At 38.6% G+C, this 21896-nt stretch overlaps 1 long non-coding RNA gene across 1 annotated transcript in view; it reads right to left on the bottom strand.

Annotated features, from left to right (window-relative positions):
- Nucleotides 1–5457: 5457 nt before the first annotated feature.
- Nucleotides 5458–21896, bottom strand: part of LOC126177157 (uncharacterized) — a 32769-nt gene continuing 16330 nt past the window's right edge. The window contains exon 3 of the long non-coding RNA XR_007535759.1: nt 5458–5577. This is a non-coding gene — a long non-coding RNA (uncharacterized LOC126177157). The remainder of the gene's footprint in view (nt 5578–21896) is intronic.

Raw genomic sequence — 21896 nt, 5'->3', positions numbered from 1 at the left:
AGGAAACTCTTCCTGAGGAAACAACATGGAACATCTGGACAGTTACTAAATAAAAGAATTTTTCTTTCAAATGGGAATTGCATTGCAGATCAACCAGATTCATTTGCACATGCACTGGCACAATTTAAACAGAAACAGCAAATGGTCTTGAAAACCACATAGATGTAACACTGGCAGTGGCCTCAAAATGTTTAAAAAGCTATTCCTGCATTTCTCTCAATGCAGCTATGGATTTTTCAAAATTTGTGTTTTCCTTAATGCCAATGAGTTTAGGGAAATATACAGTGTTCCTTATCAGAGGTTGTCCCTCCCACAATGCAATTATCTTTTTAAATACATCCAATTTTGCCATGAAATCAGAAATAAATTGCTTCTCATCTTTCAATGTTGTACTGAGTGCTGTGTCCAGTCAATTCCATTTCAAATGCGAGGTATGCAATCCATTTAGGATCTTCTGATTTTCATTCTTGCTTTACTTTTTCCTTCAGAAATTCAACAATAATGAAGCTTAAATCAAAAACTCATTCCAGACATGTCCTTTTACTTAACCAACATTCTTTGGAGCAATAAACACCGATGAGCCAAAGAAACAGTATTATACTGTGTAGGGGCCCTGCAAGCATACGGAAGAGCCACAACACAATGTGGCATGGACAGTACTAATGTCTGAAGTAGTGCTAGAGGGAATTGACACCGTCAACGCTGCAGGGCTGTCCATAAATCTGTAAGAGTACGAAGGGGTGGAGACCTCTTCTGAACAGCACATCGCAAGGATTCCGAGATATTCTCAATAATGTTCACATCTGGGGAATTTGATGGCTATCGAAGTGTTTAAACTCAGAAGAAGGTTCCTAGAGCCACTATGTAGCAATTCTGGACATGTGAGATGTTGCATTGTCCTGCTGGAATTGCCCAAGTCCATCAGAATGCACAATGGACACGAATGGAAGCAGGTGATCAGACAGGATGCCTGTCAGAGTCATATCTAGATGTATAAGGAGTCCCATTTCACTCCAACTGCACATGCCCCACACCTTTACAGAGCTTCCACCAGCTTGAACAGTTCCATGTTGACATACTGGGTCCATGGATTCATGAGGCTGTCTCCATATCAATACACGTCCATCCACTTGATATAATTTTAAATGAGACTCATCCGACCAGGCAACACATTTTCCATCAATAACAGTCCAGCCCATATCGATGATGTTTCATTGAATAGTTTGTACACTGACACTTGTTGATCGCCTGGCACTGAAGTCTGCAGCAATCTGTGGAAGGGTTGCACTTCTATCACAATGAATAATTCTCTGCAGTCACCATTGGTCCCATTCTAGCAGGGTCTTTTACTGACCGCAGCAATGCTAGAGATTTGATGTTTTAGCAGATTACTGATATTCAAGGCACACTCATGAAATGGTCGTATGGGAAAATCCCCACTTCATCACTACCTCGTAGATGTTGTGTCACATCGCCCATGTACCAACTATAACACCACATTCAAACTCACTTAAATCTTGATAACCTGCCATTGTAGAAGTGAAAACCGATCTAACATCTGCGCCGCACACTTGTTGTCTTATATAAGTGTTGCTGACCGCTGCGCTATATTCTGCCTGTTAACATATCTCTGTATGTGAATACACATGCCTATAACAGTTTCTTTGGCGCTTCAGTGTATAACATCTCCATACTCTTTGTTCAATTACATCAAAAACTGTTGCAACTGTTGATGTAAAAATGTGTGCAACTTCAGAAAATTTGCTATTTGCACCATCAATTCCATCATGTGTTCTATCGCTGCATATTTAATTCAAAATTCCTCTTGGTGTACAGAACAATTAATCCAGAACCAATCAGTTGTTGATCATTAAAATTTTTAACTCTTTCATCATAAACTAAATCTTTGAATTCTTTCTACATGGTTCTGTAATGTTATTTAGAAGCAAATTTGTGGTAGCCATTGATTATGTATCTACATAGTAGTTATTGAGTGTCCTCATCCTTCTCTGTGATTCTCATACTGAGTGGTACTGATACAGGCAGTGCCTTGGACTGCACATGTGCAAGCATGGCTGACTCTGACTTATGACAAGACAAAGACACTACTTACCACTTGCGATTGAAAAACACCATGCAAAAGCAGACATTTCAGTACCTGAGAGAATCTACAATAGGAAGCAACAGGAGCAGTGGGGGAATAATAGAGAGGATGAAGAAGATGGGGTCACCCTCCTGTATGGCCAGAGATACATACAATAAAAAGAATATGTCTACAGACATAAAGATCATACCCTACAAGGCAATGATCAGGAATGCAGTAACATATGCAAGTGAGAAGATATGAATAGAAAGATATGGCATGGAACATCTGGAAAAAAGAAGAAATAAAAGTACTGAGGAGATTATTGAGTCTAAAAGAGGTGACCAGAGATGAATATGAAGACTGAGAGAAGAACTGTGCCAGAGCACGAGTATGATATCAGGAGAAATCTGAATGAAAAGGGCAAGTTTTTTGAGACGTGATGAGGATGAATGACAAAAAGTATTTGGGACAACAGAAAGGACAAGAGCAAAGATAGGAGCCAAGTGGATTGTTGAACTCAGGAAGGATTGGTCAAAATTGGTGATTAAGGTGGAATGGATGAAAAACTGCAGAAGCAAGTATGCGCTGACCAATATCCCAGAGTTAACAACAGAGAAGGATACAAAAAGAGGATAAGAGAGTCACTAACAAAGCAGACTAGAGAAGAGGATATTGAAGATCACAAAAAATGAGAAGGAGAGAAGAAGAGAGTGGATGAAGGAGTTCTGGGAGGAGGAGAAGAAAATGCAATCCATGATGGGGCTACATGTTATTCTACAGAGCCTCAAACAAAAGAAGAATAAGATACTTTGAGTAAACTGAAAAAAGAGGCAGTTATATCATATATCAAGGAGTAATTTGAAACACTGAGCTCTGGGCAGGAGTTGTGAGTCAGAGCTCAGTGCATTTGAATGTGGGAAAATATTTGGTGCTCATATGATGGGTGCTTCTGTAATCAAGGTATTTGAAGTGTTTGGTGTTTCAAGAGGCATTGTATCAAAGGTTTACACTGCTTAAAGGGAAAGTGGGAAAACATGATCTGCTAAGTCACAAAGCAGATGAAAATGTGTGTTGTGTGATCGTGGCAGATAGTCATTTAAAAGGATTATGATGAAAAATTATGAAGAAAGTCATTTGGTGAGGTGAATCTTGCTTCACAGCGTTTCCAAATTCTAGACAAGTATAAATCCCAAGAGCGAAACATGGTGGGGGTTTGGTAACAATCTGGGTGGCCATATCACGGTATTCTATGGCCTAATGGTTTCTCTGCAAGGTCACATTACTGTCAATGATTATGTGACCATTTGGGCTGATCAAATCCATTTAATGGTACAGTGTTTGTTCTCCAATGGTGATGCCATGTTCCAAGATAACAGGGCCCCTTTACACACTGCTCACATCATCCATGACTGGTTTTGTGAGTTTTTCGCATCTCCCATGACCAACAGATCTCCATATTATTGAACCTTTGTGTTCTACTTTGGAGAGAAGGGAGCATGATTTCGATCCACCTCTATCATTGTTACTTGAACTTGCTACTATTTTGCAGGAAGCATAGTATATGATTCTCTTGAAAACCATATAGGACCTGCATTTATCCATTCCGAGATGGCTGGAATTTGTTCTGAATGCCAACAGGTTTCCATACACTGTGTTAGACATGGTAATGTATTGTGTTCTTGGTGTTCCCACATTTTTATCCTGTCCCTGTATGTACCTAATAGTACAGTTTATAATGGGAAGGGCCCTCCATGGTACAGTGTTGTAAAGAAACTTCTAAAAAATAGCAACTACTGCATGGTAGGTGTAAAATAAAATGTAGGGCCATAGATAGAGAAGCTCTAAATGTAACATGTTTGACTGTAAAGGCCAATGCATGAAGCCTTTGATGGCTCTCACAGCAGAATCTTATCAACAGATATCTCACAGAATCCAAAGAAATTCTGGTCATATGTAAATGCTATCAGTGGTGCCGAAGTTAGTGTCTAGGCACCCATGAATGACCCAAGAACTGAAATTGGTGATGGTAAATCAAAAGCAGAATGATCAATTCCATTTTCAAACTATTGCATCTCAGAGTTGACCTCAGCCACTCTAGTAGGCAGTTCATTATCTAGTGGTTAGCATTGCTGTCCACATATTGTGGGGCCCTGGGTTCAATTCCCATATGGATTGGGCATTTTTTCTGCTCCAGACTGTATGTTGCCATTGTCATTATCATTCATCTCATCTTCATCAAATGCACAAATCACTGAATTAGTGTCTAACAGAAAGAATTATACCTGGCAGTTTAACAGCCCCAACAGTGTCTCCTGGTCAATAAATCCATATTATTATTTCATTTCAGCCATTCCAGATTATATGTGCTTTCAATAGGGAATGCTGTATCAAGAAAATTGTAGAGTTTTCAAGAAGTTAACTTCGCTAAATTGCTGTGGCCATCTTGGAACAGGACAACGCTTATCCACATGTTGCAAGGAATTTGCAAGACTCTTCTTAATGTAACAGATACAATTTATCCCTTTGACTTGTCATTCAGCAATTTATCCCTTTGGCCATCAACCAGATTATGTCAAATAGTCATTCACTTGTGGCACTTGTCAACAAACCATTAAGCTTAATTTTCCTCCAACCGATGTCATCTAGAATGCCATTCACCAGAGAAATATTTAAAGTATCTATTATCTAGTTGCACAGGACAGAGGCTGTTGTTACAGCCCTTGTCTTGTGCACCAATAAAAGGTAGCAGCAGTAAAAGGTAGCAACAGTAAAAGATAGCAACAGTAAAAGGTAACTTCATCAAATGCTGATTCTGTTACAGGATACTGGTTTGTTGCCATTAAATTGTAATTTTTTCTTTGTCTCAGTGTTGTAGCAAATTTTACACATCTCTATTGATTCCAGCATGATACTACATTCATTATTAGTAGTCTCATATAATCAGCAGCACACAGCTGTTGGTACAACCACAAAGGATGAGTTTTATGCTTCAGGCCACCTAATGGCAAAAATTATGCACACAGTGTATATCCAAATCACTTCAAATGTTCAAAATTTAAGCATTATATTTCCTTAATTTTACATCAAACATCCTGACTGATTTTATGTTTGCTCTTTTTATTTCAATTTTGTAACTCAGTATTGTTCCAGCTTCTTTGCTTAACCAGTTTTAGTGAATTTCTTCTATCATATAATTCCTTGAGTTTCTGCACATTCTAAACATATAACATATAACATAATCCACTGAATTGAAATACACATTTCAAGTAGATAAAAGCTGTTATTTTTGGGTATTTAATATTAATTTGTTTAAAAAATATGCTTTTGTTGTTACTTATATTTTGGAAGTTACTCACTGTGGCAACAGACACCACTTGTTGAGTCTGGCAAGGTACAGAGTCCCCAGTAATATCCACTAACATGCTGGCACTGCTGATGAGTTAAGCACCAGCCCTTACGACACGTTACACTGTTGCCATAGGCTTCATATCCTGCAATGAATATTTAATTAACACTTTTTTTGCATCTTCAGCTTTAAAACTTTTAAAGTATGAAGGAAAAAGGTAGTGACATGTCAAATGATCTACGTGTATTTCCCATTCTTATAACTATTACATTGTGGATACTGTAAATCAACAAATACACAGCTGGTTTTAGCCTTGTCATTGTTTCATGACTGACTGAAAAAAAATCATTGCATAAAATAAAATGACTAATGGAAAGTGTGGTGTTGTCAAGAATTAAGAGAGACACAAGATGTATCAATGACCACAGAGATACTGCACAGAAAATCAGTATCATGAGGCGCCAGAAGAAGCTGTGCCTCCCATAGTTCTGAGGTGTGCCATGTCTCTGCCCTGAAATAGACTGCCAGAGGCCGAGAGGGCAGTTCTCTTTGAGGTGGGATGCTGCCCATTTCCCTGAAGTTCCTGTTGAAGTAATGTCGTTGTGCTGCCTACTCACCCTAACACAGCCTTTGTTAACTGTCAGGGAGTGAAGAGATTTCTGTCTCCTGTGAACTGTGGCTGTGCACCAACGCTATCACAACTGTGTCAACAAGTGTCTACAAATTTGTGTTTTCTAGTAACTGTAGTGACACCATTCTGGACTTGTATCAATTCACCACTCAGTAATTGTGACTCATTTACTGTGTTCTGAACCACAAATCCATGTGTGCAGTTTCATAGCTACAGCTGAGCTTGGTGAGCAAAGATAAGTTTTGTTGTGATTAATAAAGTATTACTTGTTCAGAATGTTCTAATTAACCATATTATTATGAGCCACCTTGGTGCCCAAGAAGTCAGACATGACAGAGAGAATAAAGTTAACCACTCACCATATAGCTGAGAAGTTGAGCAACTGAAAGACATATAAATAAGACTGAAAACATTGATAAGCTTTCAGACAATTTTTTTTTTTTGAAACTAAGCTCATGCACAGTACATTATCCTCTCTATCTACAATGTACAGGTGCTGCAGCTCAGCTGGGATGAAGGATTGTGTCAGGTGGAGAGGGGCAGAGGAGCAGGAAGCAGGGAGGAGGAGACAGGGGGAATGAAAATGTAGCTGAAAGCTGAGAGGGAAAGACAGAAAGGGGACAGGATATGAATGTGAAATTGGTGAGCTCACCCTGGCACAGGCAGGGGGAGTAACATGTAGCACACAGTGTAGTGAAGGAGAGTACTCTGAGGGGGTCATAGAACAAAGGAAGTGGTGGACTGTGAGGAGGAGGAGGGTGTGAGTATACAATTAATGAAAGGGTAAGGGGCATGGAGAGGTGAATATGGGACAGGGCTAGTGGAGATATGCACGATGAGAATTGAAGGATGTATTGTAAGGCTATGAACTGTGAAACAGCCATTTACTTGAACATGTTGCTCTCATCAGCATGTTTTGCTATTGTGTGGTCAAGTGGTCAGCCATGCCCTTGGGCACAGTTTGGTGATGGCTATTCTCCTGAGCAGACAGGTAGTCGGTAATCACACCCTGTGGTTGGACAAATGTTGCAGCACAGTTGGTATATGACATGACTGATGTCATGTGTGGTACTGCTTTGATTGGATAGGATATCTCTGTGACAAGACTGGGATAGAATGTACCAGGTGAGTGCACTGAACATGTCTTGCACTTGAATCTTCTACAGGGATATGGTCCCTTGTGGCAAGGGGTTGTGAGTAAGTTTCACATAAGGATGAAATAAGATACTTTGCATATTGGGTAGGCAGAGGAATACCACCTAGTCAGAAGTATTCCGGGTAGAATTTCCTCATTTCTGAGTATGAAGATAGGTATCCACATCACTGGCAAAGGCTCTGGTTAAGTTGTTCAAGTGCAGGGTGATTCTGGGTGGTGACACCAGGAGTGCTCCAAGAGAGTAGGCAGAGGATTAAGGGCATATGTAGATATGGCACAGAAGATGTAACTGGGAGGGGGTGTGTTGTAAGCAAGTGTCTGTAACTTAAGGTAACCAATACTAATGTTTACAAAAGTACCTGATATAGATTTCTTACTGTAATACACATTGAGGGGACAAAAATCATGGGATGCCTCCCAATATTATGACAGACCTTCTTTTGCCTATTGCAGTGTAACAACTCGATGTGGACTGGACTCAACAAGTCGCTGGAAGTCCCTTGCAGAAATATTGAGCCATGCTACCCCTATAGCCATCCATAATTGCAAACTTGTTACCAGCGCAGCATTTTGTGCATGAACAGATCTCTTGATCATGTCTCATAAAAGTTTGATGGGATTCATGTCAGGTGATCTAAGTGGCCAATTCATTCATGTGAACTGTCCAAAACTTTCTTTAAACCAATGACAAACAGATGTGGCCCAGTGACATGGCACATTGTCATCCATACAAATTCCATTCTTGTTTGGCTGCAAATGGTCTCCAAGTAGCCAAAGTAACCATTTCAGAGTCAGTGATTGGTTCAGTTGGACCAGAGGACCCCATCCATTCCATGTAAACGCAATCTACACCATTACAGAGCCACCAACAGCTTGCACAGTGCCTTGTTGGCAAGTTGGGTCCATGGCTTCATGGGGTCTGCACCTCACTCGAACCCTACCATCAGCTCTTACCAACTGAAATCAGGACTCATCTGATTAGGCCACAGTTTTCTAGTCATCCGGGATCCAACTGATGTGGTTACAAGCCCAAGTGAGGGGGTGCAAATGATGTTGTACTGCTAGCAAAGGCACTCACATCAGCCACCTGCTGCCATAGCCCATTAACGCCAAATTTCGCTACACTATCCTAATGAATGTGTTCATTGTATGACCTATGTATCTCTCTGTGGTTATTTCATGCAGTATTGCTTGTCTGTTAGCACTGATAACTCAATGCAAATTTTGCTGCTCAGTCTTTAAGTGAAGGCCATGAGCCATTGTGTTGTCATTGATGATAGGTAATGTTTGAAATTTTGTATTCTCAGCACACTCTTCATGCTGGGGATCTGAGAATATTGAATTCCCAAATGATTTCTGATATGGAATGTCTCTTGCATCTAGCTCCAATTCTGTCCTTTGTTCAAAGTCCATTAATTCCCATTGTGTGGTCATAATCATGCCGGAAACTTTTTCATATGAATCACCTGAGTATAAAAAACAGCCCCACAAATGCACTGCCCTTTTATGCCTTGTGTGTGTGATATCACCGCAATCTGTGTATGTACATATCTGATGACTTTTGTCACCTCAGTGTTCAATACATGGGACTATGCACACACAACATTTGTTTATGTTAATAAGCAATACCTCATACGCTGAAGAGGTTGACACACTTATTTCTGTCTTCTCTGAAATATTTTCAAACAGTCAGTTTTGTAATTAATAAGGATATTTCTACACTGACTGACAGTGTTGTCTACTATGAATGATCTGTGAATCGCAGAAGGTTTGTGTTCATATACGGATTATCCAAGTTTTTATTCCAGCTCCATTTTTCTAAATTCTTATTCAATGTGCAATTTATAACTTACTGATAACAACACTGTAGTTAATGTAGAAACATTTTATGGGGAAAAAATATTCAAAATTTATGATTCACAAAAACAAAGTGCACTGCAAAATTTGACTCTGTTAGTAATTATTTATTTTAGGATTGACAGACATTATTCGAAACCCCTAATTCTCCTATTACAAACATTTTACTTTTTTCAAAATTATCGTATTATTATTCTAGAGTATATAAACCTTAAAATATAATCCTTTCAAAATTTCAGTGTTATTGTCTTGCAGCCCTAAACTTAGTGATTGCTAAAATGCAAAATTTACTAAAATAATCTCTTAGTTAATGAAAAATCTTTAAATCACTGAATTTCAGGAAGGATGCTAGTGGGCTTTGTAGGCTTTATGACACACCCAGAATCACGTAAAACAGAATCTTTATGTTTATAAATTTAAGAAAATTGAATGAAATATTAATCAAATTTATATTTTTGCCTATTGTACATCATTATTCTGTGCTTTTCCTGTCTTTCACAATACTATGTAAACTGTAATAGTTGTGTAATTTGTAATTTTTGTAAAAAATTGTCCTACGTGCATCTTTAAAAAGGTGCTGTGCACAAAGTACATTTCATTCAGTAATCAGAAATTTCACAGTCACTACGTAATTTTCAAACTGTGTTTGCACCACTGCTATGACAGTCTTTTATTCACTACCTATATCTTGTTAAAATGAGGAAAATTTGACGTGACAAAATTTTTCAGTGAGTTTGAAGAAATTGTGTCATGGATATTGCTTTCTGACTTTGATTTGTATTATTCATGTAATCTGCACAAAAAGTTGCATCAGGATGGCAAGCAGCAGGATCCTAGTTCTTTTAGGTCAGAAAGAATGGCTTGCCAACATTCAGGATTTTTCAAGCTTTCCCAGTTCTGAGGACAGTGACCCTTGTGAAAACAGCTCTGTTACTTACACCATGTTACATAAGGGATTGAAACTTGGGAGAAGTTCATGCAGGTACCTTAGGTACAACTTGTACAAAAATCCATCAAATCTGAATATGATTGAGCTGGGACAGATTTCCAGATTGTTTCACTTGACACAGAACAGCTATACCCATATCCATATCCATACCCAGATGCAGCCAGCCATTGAAGATTAGACCCAACAAAGTTACACAGTTGTGGAGATGTTGTTTGCACTTTTTCATCTGCTGTTCCACATAGTTCCAGACTTCTCCTGTGGTATTAAGGTTGGAGTATTTAGCAGACGATATGAGATGGGACAGGGTGCCTGAGTCTTTGTCAGAACAGGTATGTATGCATGCAGCCCTATGAACATGTTACTGCAAACCTGGAAGATGTGAGTACCCCAGCACACTCATCATGTAGATCTACAAGGAAGGGCAACACTTGGTCTCCTAGAATGTTAAACATCCTGGTAACCTGAATGAGTGGACCCAGGTCATAGTATGAAAAACAGCTGCAAAACATCATAGAATTACCTCCAACCTGAATTACACATTCCACACTCAGTGAGTTAAAGAGCTTCTTGGCCTGTCAATGCACTGGTCATCTTCCACCACTTAAAAAAACCCAAACTTATGACTCATCAGATCACAAGACAAGAGTCCAATCAGCTACTGCCCAGTTCTTATGTAGCTTTGCTCTGAGGAGAGGTCAGAATGGAGCTGAGTGTTGTTGACTTCACTACAGGCCATGATATTGGTGCAGGATGATTGATGGGACAGCAGCTATATAGAACCAGGTGTTTTTCTTTTGTGGAGTCATAGAGTCAAATAGAAAATGACAATACACTGTTTTATTGGAGTTCATACGATAGTCAAAGGTTTCATCTTACTGTAGTCAGTGCCCCAACAGTGCATGACAGTGGCAGTGTTTGTTTAGCTAGGCTTGTGGCAGCAGGAGATGGTTGAGGCACAGAGTCACCAGGTACGACAGGTGGCATCAGTGGTGCAGACAGGTCAGTGCATCGACAAGTTCAGAGAGACGTGTCACTCAGTGGGCAGCAGGCTATTTAGCGTAAATATGTGACCAGCCAGCAGCCTGGTGTGGGCTCAGTGCAGGAGGCACCTGAGTGTGCTTTGCAAACCAAGTAGTTGTCCTGAGTCAGATGAAGTCAGCCAGCAGTTAACTCTCCAGTTGGAAGGCACAGATTCAATGCCCAGTAGCATCAGTACTAGGCGGATCCCACAGGCTTAACAATACATCTTAAATTAATTGCTTAACAATATATCTTAATTTTTTTTACAATGAGGTGCAATTTTTGTTCTAGTTGCTTTTATGCTAACCCAGTCCAATTCAGAATGTCCAAGTGCTGATATTCTTACCCACTAAATATTGCTAAGGATGACTCAATTGGTCGGTACATGGTGTGCAGGGAGTTCAGAAGGATGGGTAGTTTTATACCATAGACAAATACAGGTTGCACAGGTGAGAGTCAAAATCAAGATGGTACCTGAATTTCAAATGCTTATTGTCACTTCTCTGTGGTGGTAATCTCTGTAATATTGCTGCACATACTAAAGGATTTGCTGTGCACTAGTATGCACCTTCTGTGCTGCCATCAACTCATCCAAATAGTTACAGAGGTTGAGTTCTGAGTTGTCATGCAGAAAGATTAAGTTTTGAGCAAGTGGTATATGTAAAGGTTTAGCAGGCCTGTGTAGTATTGGATATGTTATGTTTAGAATCATAGCTCATGTCATGGGTGCTGGGAGAAGAAGAGTTAGCCCTGAAACATTATAAGTCATAACGTTTATCAATGTCCCACTACCTCTCAGCTCCAAGCATTTTTACCCTTAGGTCATCCCTCCTCATAATAATTCATAGTACTTGCCACTGGACCGTATATGAAATACATACATTGTGGACCCACTCTGTGAAAGAAAGGTTTTAGTGCTAGGATGTCCTGCATACATCCTTCCACTCCTGTCCCCATAAGAATAACAGTACCTCACATGCTCCTGTGGTAGCCTGAATCACTTGGGATGGGTGGATGCAGGCTTGGTATTGACAGAGGCGCAAACTATCTTCCAATCTAATGCTACAAAATAACACCCATACTATATTTCCCACAGAATAAAAAACACTCTGCTGCTATCATCTTATGTTCCTTTTTAACATACAATCCCTGAATTACATAGTACAGTAGTCTAAATGATCTATTAATGACATCCCCACAAGTATCCAATTGTAGGCTGATGGTCACTTCCCTATACATCATTATCTGATTTAATATCTAAAATATCACAAGAACTACATGCACCATATGCCAAAATTCACACACATTTGTTTCTGTGGTGCATGACACAAAACACCTATAATGTAAACATAAACATCATAGTGTGCTACTGTTTTCATGGTCAATGCATATGTTATTGTGCACTTTGCATGGGTGTATGTGCTGTCTATCTTTTCATTTTACCCCCTCTGTCTTTTTAGGGAGTGCCACTCAGTGGCAGATGAATACATCTGACAAGCACAACGGTCATGCACATTGGCAACTGTAGCTTGACATTCACTGGTGAGGTCATCTCAATAACCTAATATGGACCTTGGTACCAGGTGATGAATTTCTTTGTTTTCTCCTTTGGATTGATAGGCTTGTCAACATTGCCCACTGAACCACATAATACTTTGATAGACTCATCTTGTGTTTACATATCCCCTGCTGACACCCATTTCCACATTTTTCCCAACATTTTTGAGAAATTTTACACTGGCTTACCATTTTTTCCTGCTTTTCGTTTGATCACATCTAATGGCAATGGCATGTACCACCTAGTACAAAGACAGGCCACAACTTTCAAGAGTTTTAGAATTATATACTGCTATCATGTATGACAACAAAGTATCCTAATCATTGTGATAGCTGTTCAAATAGCAGCTTAACATTTCCCCTAATGTTAGATTTACATGCTCTGTTCTCACATTAGTCTGTGGATGTGATCCAGATTCCAGACTCAGTGGCAGAAACATATTGGGGGGGGGGGCCACATGGGGCACCCAAATACCCCGCCCCCCCCCCCCCCCCCCCCCCCCCCCGCCTTGTGGGGCCCCGCTTGCATCGTGCATCACCACCCACGCCACCTCTACCAGTCAGCCCACATGCTATTCTTTCATTTCTTTCATCAGTTGACTCAACTGAATCGAGTTATCGATTAGTTGTACTTTCCTATGCAGCACACACGTCCGTGTCATCATATATTATACATTTCTGTCTGGCACATAGATAACTAACACATACCTACAAGAAAAGTCGCAGCCATTCTAGTGATCTCGATACGTTATTTCGTCTGGCATTTGTTCGAGAAAAGTCATGAATATTCTACTGTTTTCTTGTACAGGGATCCTTCAATACATAGCCTTATAAATACGGACTATTCACTAAATAGGCAGCTAGTTTACATTCAGAAGCAAAAATATTAAGACTGAAGAATGAATAAGTAAAGAGTCCTAGTTGTAGAAAGTGCAAGTGTGAAGATTAATCAAGATTGAGAGTGATCAGTTGATTGTGAAGTATTAATAATAGTAATTCATAGTAATTTCTCAGCAAAAATATTGTTACAAGACACATAACAATATTTTTACTAATACGAGTTAGGTATGGGAAACTATTGATGCATATATCTCCGGTAATAGTGACTTTCGAGAAGATTCCTAAAAATGCATTGTTACTATATAGGCCCTCTATTAAATGCACTAGAATGGTATGGAATCAACAATAAAATTCCCACTCACATAAATTTCCGGATGACATCTTCATTGGAAACTCGCCTTTATATTATCCATAGTAAGGTACATACTGACTTGTTGCTTTCACAGTAGGTATTTGTTCACATTTCATAAAAGTCCTGAAATGAATATTCTGCCAGCAAGTGTTCTCAAAACAACCATGCCACATATATAAGGGAAGCAGAGTTGCTGCCAGGTAGTCAGTTTGAAAGCTACAATCACGATAATTTGGAAATGATAAAAAGTGAACAACTGTGATTATTGGCTATTACCATGGACATCAGTCAGTGTTGAGCTTAGTGATTTCAGAAATACATGGAGTGCGACCGAATGTGTTTTAGTGCTAAGTGTACTAGTGTTGCATTTTCCAGTGCAAATAGAGTGTTTACTCAAGAATAATTGGCATCTAATTTGTCTACGTCGTAACAATATAATAAAATGGATTGTTATGTAATAAGAAAAAGAAGAGTAGAAACATCTGAAGATTCCAGTCACTATTCTGCCGCAAAAACACCCTCAGATGTACAGGCAGAGCTCAGCACTTTGTCTAAACTTCCACAACAAAGTTCATTGACTGATTCCTTTAATCCCACGGATATTGGCAATTATTTGGATATATTAGCATCAGGAAATGTTAGTGATGATATAAAACACAAGCTTCTCACACCTCCAAGGAGATCTAAAAAAGGTTATATCTTTCCTAGTTCCAAGCACAAGAGGGGACAGGTTGAATGCAGACAAGTGCACAATAATCACTTTGAACAATATCCGTGGCTGGTGTTCTCACAAGTTAAAAAGGGACTTATTTGCATTAACTGTTCAATTTTTGTAAATAATGAAATGGTTGGAGGAAATAAATCCATTACCGCCAAGAAACTTGTGTGACTGAACCTGTAACAAAGTTTGCCAAACTTACTGGTAAAGATGGTGACCTTGAGATTCACTCTCAGCTCAAGTACCATGCTGAAGCATCAACAGGTGCAAAATTATTTTTGGTCACACAAGACAACTGTGAACTTAAGGCCATAAATCAATTGTCAAGACAGAATGGAAAACATTAGGGTAAACAGAGACTGTCTTGTACCTACAATAAAAACAATCATATTTCATGGAGAGCAAAATATTCCTTTGCGGGGGCATAGATGATGGGAATCTATTAGAAAACAAAAATGATCATGAAAGTATAGTGAGTAACAAGGGCAACTTTAGAGGTCTTCTAAGATTTAGGATTGACACTGGAGACTTGCAACTAAAACATTACCTTGAGACCACTAAAGCAAACGCCATTTTCGAAAGTAAAACAACGTGTAACAAACTTATGTCATGCTGTGAAACAGTGATGTTATTGAGAACACTGGAGGAAATCAAAGATTCTCGTTATTACAGCATAACCTTCAATGAGACTATGGACATAACGCACAGCACCAAACTGCGTTTAGCTGCAAGATACGTTGATGGCGATGGAAAATTACACGAAAGATTTTTGGGTCTCATTGACATCCATAAAGGCAATGATTGTAGTGGAAACATTGACAATAAACCTCAAGAGAGTCAAGATGATGGGTGTAGCATTCCTGGTGAAGTATTAGGTACTAGGATTCTAAGGAGAATGGAAATCCTTTCTCTGTCACTGGAGAACTGTGTGGGTATAGACTGGGATGGTTGCTCAGTTAATATGTCAGAACTGAAAGGAGCTGTGGCTACAATAAAAAAGAAAGCTATCAATACACAAGTAGCATCATGCTGAAGCCATTAGCTCAACCTTACTGTCTCTTGCAGTTGCAAAGATACAAGTGTGAGAAACTCACTTGGTACTATTGAAGAAGTGGTATCGTTCTTTACAGCATCTAGCAAGTGGTTTGCAACATTGAAGAGTCACCCAAAACACTCGCTGCTATCACACTGTCAAACAAGATGGGTTGTGTGACATGATGCTGTTATTCAATTCGCAGCTGATCTTGGAACAGTTTTCAAAGTTCTTAAAGACATACAATGTTGTAGGCTGCCAGAGCCAATATTCTCCTTTGAGCTCTCTCTAATTGTGAGCTTATTGTCCTTTTTACACTGAGTGAAATTATGAGAATAACATATCCAGCCAGCAAAAGCTTACAAGACCATAGCTTGGATGTCATGACGGCAGAAGCAAATTAGATTCAACGCTCAAGGTGTACGGTGGCATGAGAGCTAATGCTGATAGCCAGTTTGCTCGTATTGTTGAAGAGGCAAAGGCAGTTATGGAAGAGTTAGACATAGAGATGAATGTGCCTCATCTTACAGGCAGACAAAGACACAGGGAAAACTGTGATCATAATGATGATGCTATGACATATTAGAAAAGAACTGTTTTTATTCCAACACTGGACCATATTAGGACTGACATGAGAGAACATTTTGCTGAAGAAAATATTTATCATTTAAAATTTAACATTCTTTTGCCCTCACAACTACTGAAACATGACAGTAATGATCTGGCACATAAACTGAATCAGTGCTTAGCTGAACTACTGTTCTTTGAAGAAGAATCACTCTTTGTGGTTCAAAAGAGAGTAAGAAGAGATTATTCAATACAAGCAAATGAGCATAAATGCCCTTAATGATCATGATTCTGTCATTCAAGCATTGTCTGTTTGTCCTAAAGCTGACTATTCTACTTTTAACATGCTACACAAAATATTTGCTTGTCTACCTGCATCTTTTGCTACAGTACAAAGAAGTTTCTCAACATTGTGACATTCAAAGACATGGCTTGACAATGAAGGAGGATTGACTTAATGGCTTAGCTCTGTGAACACTCACCTGATATTGATTGTCTTATTGACAATGTAATTAACCAATTTGCCAGAAAGAATAGGTGCACAATATTCATCATTTAAGGAAGGGAACCACAATTGTAACTTCTTTATATCGTAAGATGATATTGTCTTGTATATGTGTATAATCAGTTTAAAAAAAAGTTTCTTAAACTTTGCATGTGACTTGATTACTTTTTTTTTTAGGTAAAAGTAAAGGTAGCTCAACATATCTTTTGTGCCCCATCCTTGAGGTTTTTCTGTATCTGTCACTTTCCAGATTGCCATAGAGGCATGTGAGGTACAGTTATTATTGGGGTGGTGGTGGTGGTGGGGGGAGGGGGGAGTAGTGGAAGGATGTCCATGGGACATCCTAGCACCAAAATCCTTTTTTCACAGAGTAGGTCCACATCGGATGTATTCCATTTATGGTCCAGTGGCAGTTATTACGAATTATTACAGGCAGAGATGGTGGTTAGAGCTGAAAGGTAGGAGCATATTGATAAACTGTATAACTTATGATATTTCAGAGGTAACTTTTCCTCTCCCAATGCCCATAACATGAGCTATGATTCTAAATATAACATATCTAATACTACATAGGGTTGCCAAACCTTTGCTATTCCACTTGCTCAAAACTTGGTCTTTCTGCATGACATCTCAGAACTCAACCTCTGTAACTCTTTGGACAAGTTGATGGCAGCACAGAAGGTGCATACTAGTGCACAGCAAATCCTTTACTATGTGCAACAATGTTACAGAAATTACCACCACAGAGAAGTGGCAATAAACAATTGAAATTCAGGTTCCCTCTTTATTTTGACTCTCATCTTTGCAGCTTATATCTATTGATGGTAGAAAACTACCCATCCTTCTGAGCTCCCTGCACACCATGTATCGACCAATTGAGTCAACCTTTGCAACAATTACTGGGTAAGAATATCAGCACTTGGGCATTCTGAATTGGAATGTTTTTCAAATCATGACTTGGGTCCACTCATTCACATTGTCATCAACATGGAACAAATCATTTATTTCAATATTCTTGGTGATGAAGTGTTTTGCTTTCTTCTAGATCTTCATGATGAGTGCATTATAGACTCTCCCATCTTCCAAGATTGCAATGGGTTGTTCATGGGGCCGCACCTTACTGTTCTGACAGACTGAGACAGCCTGTCCCATCTCAGATGGCCTATATAAATCCTCCAGTCTTTATGCCATAGGGAAGGTCTGGGACTATTTGGAACAGCAGGTGAAAAACTGCAAACAGCATCTCCCCAGTCAGGTAGGTTTGTGGGGTCTAATCTTCAATGGGTGGCTTAAGCTGGATATGGATATGAGTGCTCTGTGTTGAGTGACACAATCTGGAAACCTCTGCCAGGTTAACATATCCAGTTTTGATGATGAATTTTTGTATAAATTGTATCTATGGTACCTGCATGAACTTCTGCCAAGTTTCAGTCCCTTATGTAACTTTGTGTAAGTAACAGAGCTGTTTTCACAAGAGTCATTTTTCTCAGAACTGGGAAAGCTTGAAAAATCCTGAACATTGGCAAGCCATCCTGCAGTTTACCATTCTGATGCAACATTTTTTTGTGCAGAACACAAGAATAATACAAATCAAAATCAGAAAGCAATGGTCATGACACAATCTCTTCAAGTATACTGAAAACTTTTGTCACGGAAAATTTTCCTGGATTTTAACAAGAAACAGAGAGCAAATAAAAGGCTGTGGAATCCTGATGACTTGCCAGTGCATTGACTGTATGCCTGTCAGAAAAATCTGTGAATTATGAAGCTTCCTACAAATGTATTCTCTATATCATCAGCATTTAGAGTTACCAAAAATTCCAGATGTACTAAATTTTGACTGTATTTGACACCATGTATCTGAAAATGAATGCCATTGATATTCTAATTTTTAACACCACTCAGGAGATTCCATTTAAGCCTATCAGAAACACCTATTTTCATTTTTGGGTCATTTCAGTTAAGATGCCAAAACCTGTCTTCCATTTGTTGAAAAAAAAATCAGTGTGTCAGCTGTGTCACTACCATTCACATACCATCCTGATGTTTTTGTTCATGCACATACCAACGGAATGTGAACCAACTGCACCAATAATCACAAACAACTTGTGTATCTATATCTATACCCTGTAAGCCGTATTACAGCATGTGACAGAGGATAGTTTGTGTACCACTGTCACTTACCTCATTTTCCTTTCCAGTCAGGAATGGTTCAAGGACAGAACAATTTTTGGTAAACGTCTGTGTGAGCTAAAATCTCTCTAACTTTACCTTCACATTTGTATTTTATTATTATTATTATTATTATTATTATTTTACAAAGATATATGCTCAAGGAGAAGCAATACATTCGTTCATTCTTCTAGGAATGCATGTTCTCAGAAATTTAACAGTAAGCCACATCATGCTGCAGAATGTCTGCATCTGTCACTGGAGTTTTCTGAGCATTGCCATGATGCTGTTGTATTTTCTAAATGAACGTGCAATGAAAAATGCTGCTCTTCTTTCATTCTTCTCTATTTCACCTTCTAATTCTATTTGGAATGGATGTGGACTGTTGAGCAATACTCAAGAATAGGTAGAACAAGGATTTTGTAAGCTAACTCTTTTGCAGGTGGACAACATTTCCTGAGAATTTTTCTGCTGAATCCCAGTCTGGCATCTGATTTACCTAGTATTAGTCTTACGTGGTTGTTTCACTTTAAATCACTTTGTATATATATTCCTGAATATCTCCCGGGATTGGAATGACTCCTTACCCTTTCCCTTAAAACGCACATCCTTTCGTCTTTCCCTCTCCTTCCCTCTTTCCTGATGAAGCAAATGCTGGTTGCGAAAGCTTGAATTTTGTTTGTATGTTTGTGTTTGTTTGTGTGTCTATCAACATGCCAGCGCTTTCGTTTGGTAAGTTACATCATCTTTGTTTTTTGAATATGTAATCAATTAGACTGCTTCCAGTGATTATTCTGCAATCATGTAATCATGCAATATGGATCTTTCAGCCTATTTATATACAGTATATTATATTTGTTTCTTATGAGGATCAATTGTCAATCTGTGCACCAAGCACCAGCCCTCTGCAAATCTTCCTGCATTTTGCCACAATTTTTGTAACATTGCAACTTCTCTGTATACATCATCATCATCTGAAAAAAGCCTCAAGGAGCTTCCTACATTATCCAATAGGTCATTAGTACATACTATGAAAAGTAATGGTTCTATAACACTTTTGTGCCTGAAGATTTCTCTCCACTGAGAATGATACGCTGTGCTCTATTTGCTAGAAACTCTTCAATTCAGTGACACAGCTGCTCTGATTTTCCATATACTTGTAATTTGTTCAGTAAGCAGCAATGTGGAATTAAAATGAATGCCTCCCAGGAATGTCAAGGAATGAAGCATCAACCTGCATGTTGGTCTCCACAGCTTTCTGTGTCTCATGGATGAAAAGAGTGATCAGGCTCCACATGATCACTGTTTGCAGAAACTGTATTGATTCCTACAGAGGAGATTTTCAGTATCCAGAAATGCCATAATACTTAAGCATAAAACATATTACAACAGACCAAAAGCACAGATATAGACCAATAGTTTTGTGCATTTATAGGACAACACTTCTTGAAAATGGAAATGACATGCACTTTCTTCCAATCACTAGGAATGCTTCTCCTGCCATGTGACCATTGGTACAATGATAATAGAGGAGGAGCATGTTCTCTCATGTTCTCCATATACAATTGTATTTGTATCCCATGAGGTCCAGTAGCCTTTCCTCTGATGAGCGATTTCAGTTGTTTTTGTATCCTATTGTCACTTATTTCAGTATCCATAATATTGACTTTGGTTTAAATGGGGACCACAGTACAATTTTGCTCACTGACATGGTTTTGGAAAAAAGATGTTTAGTATTTTGACATTCTCTTGGTCATCCTCCATTTTGATGCCATTATGATCACAGAGTATCTGGATGAATGGCTTCAGTATGTTTAATGATTGTACAAAACCAAAACTTCTTAAGATTATCTGTCAAGTTGGTAGATAGTATTGAGCTTTTTAATCCAATGAATGCTTCAAACATGGGTTTCCTTACCCAAATTTTGGTTTCATTCAGCTTTTCTTTGTCTGTGACACTCTGGCTTTATTTAAATTTGAAGTGAAGTTCTCTTGCTCTTGTTGCAGATTTCTAATATGTCACTCAAACCAGAATGGGTCTTTCTTCCCTCACAAATTTGCTTGCCATTGATGTTCAACTTGGAATGGATTTCATAAAATTGAAAATTCACCTGCTGCTCCATTCCCATTTTGATAAGCAATGAGCATTTCCTTCAAGGCATTCCAGTGTAGGGCATAAACATGTTTGAAATCATGAACTCATTTGTTAGTGTAATTTGCTACAACAATGAACCTATAGGATAACAATATTCCAAATACATTTTGTGATGTAAATATGTAACAGAAATTTTATTGTCCACTAAATTAACAAACCATAGTCAAATGCATTTTTCAGACTTTTCAGATAGACTAAAAATAAGTTATTTTCAATTGGGGCAATGTTAAGTCTAAGATATACAGTGTCAAAATTTGATACATTTTATCTTTTTGGTGAGGCTGATTACATAATGGGCACATTTGTGGGAAAGTTCATAATTCACGAATTTTCTGACAACCAGGTAAACAATGCACTGACAAATGATCATGATTCCAATGCCTTTTATTTGCTACCTTGTCCTTGTTACAATATTGGTTACGATGAAATTTTTCAGCTCATTTGAAGAGAGATAATTCCATCAATATTGCTTTCTGATCTATGTTGATGTTACTTCTGTATTCTGCACATTTGCTGGGGTTGGCCAAAAATATTAAAAATCCATAAGAAATGCATGGTTAAACATAAATGCAGATGCTAGCCAAGCCTACTGGTTGCACTGTTGTATTTCACCATAAATGGCACCTGTGCAATGTTCTCAATATGTTGCAAGCGTCACTCATGGTTAAAACAGACTTCTGTCTAGTTATGAGAACTGCATTACATTGGAGCTAAGTGAATTTGAATGTAGACAAATTGTTGGTGCTCGTATGGTGAGTGCTTCCATAACAAAGGGAGCTGAACTGTTATGTGTTTCAAGAGGCACCATGTCAAAGATTTATACCGTATACAGAGAAAGCAGAAAAACACAATCTGCTAAGCCACAACACAAATGAAAGTTTGTGTTGAGTAAATATGACAGACAGTCATTGAAGAGGATCATGATGAAAAATAAGAGGACAACAGCTGGAAA

This window comes from Schistocerca cancellata, chromosome 3 (assembly GCF_023864275.1).
Source record: "Schistocerca cancellata isolate TAMUIC-IGC-003103 chromosome 3, iqSchCanc2.1, whole genome shotgun sequence".
Classification (NCBI taxonomy): Eukaryota; Metazoa; Arthropoda; class Insecta; order Orthoptera; family Acrididae; genus Schistocerca; species Schistocerca cancellata.
This window is presented reverse-complemented; position numbering and strand designations above follow the sequence as displayed.